Here is a 5,997-nt window from a genome sequence, read left to right as displayed (position 1 = left end):
CTCCAAAGCCCATTTTTTTCTTATCCCAACCTGAGAGGATCGCTTTCTTTTCTGAGGGGGGGTCATCTGTGCGGTGTGGACTTTCTGAGTAGGGTCACGTTGTAGCTGATTTCAGCAGCTTTATATCACACGCCAGTTTTCCAGTGTCCAACTAACAGGCCACAAAGAGTAATTTCCTCCCTCTCAAGATGGAGACGAGAGCAGTGATGAAGAATGGAAGAAATATTTCTCTTGAATGAGTAGCTCGCATTCTTATCAGCTCAGCCCATGTGTCGGTGGCCAAAGACATCGACTTGAAGGGTAAAAGAAGGCACTGCCCTGCTCTTTCTGCTGTCGCTACGTGGGAAGTAAAGGCTCTGGGTGTTTTAATTATTAACTGAATGCAGCATGTAGAGGAGTATTTTTAAACCAAAATAAATGTGAAATGATTTTAGGTTTGTCGGAAATTAAATATATGGGAGAAGAGGGAGTTGTGCAAGGAGATAAGTCACAGTGGCACGCAAACGTTCTGTGACTGTGAATAGTTAAATAATTAGGAGATTAGCATAAAATCAAAAATGAAACATACTTTTTCAACACTGACAGCGGGATTACTTTATTTTTGTTTTATGCGATGAGCAAGAAAAATCAAAGATGTACAATGTCATCAAACATTTAGGCACCAAAGTGAGATCTTTTACCAAAATAAGACTTCATTCATGCACGCTGAACATTTTTCTCAAAAATCGGTGCAACAAAAGCCTAATTGATGTAAACTGCAAAGGATCATAACAACAATGCTCCTTTAAAAAAATACAAAAGCGGTAGTCACAGGTTCCTGTAAACAGCAAAAGGTAGCTGATGTTTGCAAAGCAGGATCAGGCTGTGAAGATAGGAAAGAGCAAACACAGGACCCCAGTTCCCTCAGTTTATAACATAAATAAGAAACTGCAAGTAACCTGAAGGGTGGAGGAAAAGCAGATTTCTGCAAAAACTCAGATAATTTCCCTACAGGATTGTTAGAAAGAAAAATCAAAACCCCTTTTTATACTAAAAAAAAAGGAAAAGTCCTCCAATAATATCCAGCAGAAGAGGAATCAGAACGAGACCCCCCCTACATCCTAAACACACATTCAGCATCTTTAGAGCCTGGTACATTTTGGAAACAAGTCATATATATTGATGGAGTTTAAATATTAATTTTCTAATAAGCAAGTCAATATTCTGAGGGGGAATGGTGCTGACATTCATCAAAATATTAAATAACAAGGTGGATTGATCATATTTTTGAAAACGTGTTACACTCAGAAATGCAGAGAACTTCTCAGTGGAAGAGGGAAGAATACGCATAGAAAGAAAAACCACAATAAAAGATGAGGATGATGATGAAATGATCTTGTCTTTCACAAGGGGAAAATTATCCCAAAAAGACCTCAAAATCCACAATTGACTACGTCAAGCAGCACAAGCTGAAGGATTCACCACAGGCTTCTAAGTCTCAAGCCTAAAATCAAAGAAAAAGTACATGTAAGACAGCAAGAATCTCATAGAAAAAGGATTAAACTAGAAGAATAGAAGGGGAAAAATCCCCAAAGCAAGAACTGAAAGATTCGTATCTTCTTGCAGAAAGTATTTGAAGCCTTGACAAAAGGATCTTTTTTTGTACTGATAAACCAACCCGAAGAAATTGCTGATAGGGGCCCTTTTCCCCTTTCTTTCCTTCTTGTTTTATTGTGAAATAGTTTAAGATTAGAATTAGAAAAGATATTGTGCAGAAAACTCAAACAGAAATGTGTAATCTTCCACATTATGTTAATCTTTTGTTCAGTTAACTATTCACTGACAGGACTGAGGTGCCAAAACTTCCGCACGTGACTGATAGTTTCATCCCATGTGTGCATAATGTTAAATTATTCAGATGGAAAGCAGCTGGATCAGTCTGAGATGCTGCAGATATAGAGACTGTCTTTATCTCAGTTAAAAATAAACACACATACATACACACACACACACACACACACAGTCAGCCTACAGAACCAGTCCCCCCCCCCCCCATTTCAGTTTAAATGTGCAGTTGAAGCTTAATGATTGGAGGGCTTTTGCAGGGGAACCAGTGCAGCCCCGTCAGGCTTAACAACCAATGTTCTTGTTGCCGGCAACTGTTTCTTTTTAAGGCCTCAGTGATTTAAAGCCATGTGATGTTTGTAAACAGCACGACAGAGACAACACTGATAGTTAAACTGTCCTGGCAAAGGTGATGTAGGATGGGGCTCTGGAGAGAAGGGGACAAACTCGTGACAGCAGCGGAGGTTGCGGGTGTTGAGGCGGTGTTAATCGACTTCTACAGATCCAAATTCATGTGCAATGCAAATCTTTGGCCAAGAGTTCAGACACTGCAATCATCCATCTTCCAGCATGTCCTCTCTAATGCCCCCCTCCCTTCCTCACCCCCACTCACCCAGCCCATTCTCTTCTCCTTCACTGTCATCTTTGCATTCACTTTCCACCTACTGCTGCTAGAAAACCTTCCTGCTTCCTCTTTTTTTTCATGCAAATCCCTGCTCCTTCCTCGTGCTCATCACTCTTACACTGTGAATAATTTACACGCCATAAATGTATATATCTGTAAAAGCATTGGAATGTCCTAAAAAGCTATTTTACAATAAGGTGTAAATTGAAGCTGAGTGACTTCAGTGCATAGATCTGAATAATTTCCTTTACTCCCCAGTCTCACCCAAGAGGAATAGAGAAATTGACTCAGGTAGTTAAAACTTCAGGCCGGTCTTAGTTTTTCCTGCATGCCATTATGGTGAAGCCATAGCTGTACATAAAACAGAGTTCTCTTTAAAGTCTATTTTTCTACATACAGCTTTCAAATATATCTTCATGTGGATAACTGGGAGAAAAAAAATCCTCACTGTCACATGTCTCTAATGCAATCAGCAGATTGATGAGACGCGGCTTTTAGCACTTATAAACCCTTACAAAAAAAATGCAAATGAGAAAAAAAGTGAACAGAGCATCTCCAGATATTAAAGGAATAATTTGACATTTTTACACAGTTAGATCAGATTGATACCGCTCGTACATTCTAGATTGGAATCAGCTTTTCTTATCAAACTGTCTGCGAGACTCAGTGCTACATATTTCCACAATATCAATTTGTTCCTTCAGCAGTTTCCAGCACAGTGGCAGTGAGGGGAGTGCATATGGCAGCGCGGCGCTTGCAGCAGCACCAGCGAGGTTGATGCACTGACACAGCCAACAGGAAAAAAAGTGGCAACCCCTGCCATACTTTAGCAGAAGCATGGGCATGCTGTACCTATAACATATTGAATTCAATTTTTTGTTTCCCTGAGGAAATGTGTCTCCAAGCACTGGGAGAAGGAAGAGGTGGCTGCAGGGAAGTGGTCTAGAATATCTTTGGTGAATGATGTTAGCTCTCCTCAGCCCTCTTCTGAGGTTTCAGTTTGCAATGATAGAGGTGTCAGGGTTTCTTCTGTAGCTTTAGTATCAGTTGCTCTTCATCCGTAGCCTCGCTATCTACAATATATGTGTAAATCCAAATGACAGAGGACCGAAAAAGACAACTAAAGTAAAGATGAATTCAATTACCACCCCTCCTTCCCCCAAAAGAGGTAGCTTGATGTAAAATGATATTAATTTAAAAGCATTTTCCTTCAGCCTAAAAAACATCAAGCTTTTAAGACACAGAATTATTGTATTTAGAGTAATGTTAGGTCACCTAAAATGCATGCGTGGCTTTAAATCAATTGCCTTATTAGTCCTTGCATATTACGAAAATGTTCATTTTTGAAACAATAATAGTGCATAGAACTTGTGTGTATTGTACTTTACACTTTAATCTTTTTTTTGCAGTTTTGCAAAATTGATCTCCATTGATTGCAATGGTTTTAGCTGCCACACCTTCCTCTGTGTGTTCTGCAAGCGGAGAAAGGTGGTCTGCAGGCTATTTGTATGCATTAAAAGAAGATATGCCTCTTCTGTGATCTCCATGAACCTACGTTTTAGAGCTATTAATAAATTCATGTCCTAATAATAAACAAAAGTTTAGTCTGAAATGATGCAAAGAGTGGAGGTTGCAGTCTATGTACATAATATGGGCTAATAGCCGATTTGATTCACAGTGCATGAGAAACGCTGAAATTGGCAAAGTTGATTTAGGCTCAGCTTGTTCAAATCACTATTTCCAGTAAAACCCATATTGCAGCGTCTTCACGCTGCTCTGCGGGCAACATCTCCTTGCTGTTTATAAATAATAAATAATGAAATAAATAAAGCTCCATTAAAAACCACGCCACCACGGTCATTACTACTTCAGTAATAAAATCAATTGTTTGGAATAAATAAAGAGTGGGATGTTGTTCGCTCTGCAGTGACACAATAATTGTCTTTTAATCAGCATTTAGCTCTTTTTTTTCCATAATCATGATGTGATGCATAACATTTGCTGTGTGCAGTTTGAAGAAAAGAAGAATCCATGAACTATTTAGTGTATTTAGTGTTTAAAGACTGTTAAATCCCTGTTTTTTCCAGGAGCAACACATTTATTTGACTCTACAAAGAGTTGCATTGTTGGCTTTGATGGAAATCCACAGAACATGTATGTCTGGTGTTTTGTCTGTTTTCTATGAAGGCAGATGTGGAGCTGGGACGTAGCTCTTGATCTGGAACGTGCTATGTGTTTGTGATCCACAGTTGTGTTGACCTCTGACTCTGCTGACATCAACATAACTGCACACCTCAGTGTGCGTCTCATGTTGCTTGCATCGTGGTGTAACATCCAGTTAATGTATGCAAATGAATTATGTTTGCAAGTTGCACATTTATACAAATGATTGTACTTTTATATTTATGTAATTTAAAGGTAAAACCTATACGATACAAGAAGATGCTCCATTAAACTCTGATATTTACTGACATTCTTTTGATTTCTCTGAAGTGTCATTTTGTATTTAAAGTTAAACGGTCTAATGGCAGATTTTTCAGGCAAGCTAAAGGGAATTATTTTTTTCAATCAGACTTTTCAGAGAAGTCCAAGTGATATTAACTCTGATATGACATGATTGAAGCATTAAGTTCACTAATGATCCTGCTGGAGCCGTGTCACAGAGCTCGCCAGACAGCAGCAGAGATTCCAGGAAGTTACTGAGACCTGCCAAGAAGCGGCTGCTGCGTAAGCCCTGCAAAGCCAAGACACAACATTTGTACACCCTGGCATTTGTGCAGATCAAATAAAGCTAAAAAGTCTTAAGAAGCGGGTTTATTTGGGAGATATTATTTACTTAAATGAAGCCAGGAAAGCTTATTTCCTTTGTTTTTATGGTATTTATCTTATATTGAGCTTTCTGTTAAGTCTTTTTTAAATTAACCAGTAATACATCCAGTAGTTAACAGCAATGAGCAAAACTCTTTATGTTGCCTAATAAAATAAGATATAAAAGATTATTAAAAAACCTGAGATGATGTGAGAATTCTGCATTCAAAAGTACATTCAATATCACAATAAGGCCATTGAACCACAGGATCAGTTCCCTGGACATGTTTTTATTTGTCTATTTCAGCAGCAAATATGTCTGTGTGTGTTTCTAATAATCCCCTAAAATAAACTACTCTAGATGAGAGATAAATGAAAGAAAAAAGTTTCTATCATCATTCACTAAAGGCTCTTTGACTGTATTTATAAATGCTGATTTATCAGTAAATATCTGTATGTAATTCCAATAAATTAATTTCCTTGAGCGTTGTTCTACCAGAACACACACGGCTCACAGAAAGAGCCATGAAACAGCTTGGCTCTTCAGTAATGGGTCGATCAGGATGTTAGGCATAAAGGGGAACTTGTAATTGCATTCATTATTGAGATGAGTCTGATCCAGCAAATTATGCCGAAAAAACAGCATACATTATCTCGCTGCACAGGGGTTAAGATGAGTCTGTAGAGGAAATGTGCAACAAAGTCTGTCTTCACCAGCTATTTTCTTTTTAGATTCCTCC

Source organism: Cololabis saira, chromosome 17 (assembly GCF_033807715.1).
Source record: "Cololabis saira isolate AMF1-May2022 chromosome 17, fColSai1.1, whole genome shotgun sequence".
In the NCBI taxonomy this organism is placed as follows: Eukaryota; Metazoa; Chordata; class Actinopteri; order Beloniformes; family Belonidae; genus Cololabis; species Cololabis saira.
Note: the sequence above shows the minus strand (reverse complement) of the source record.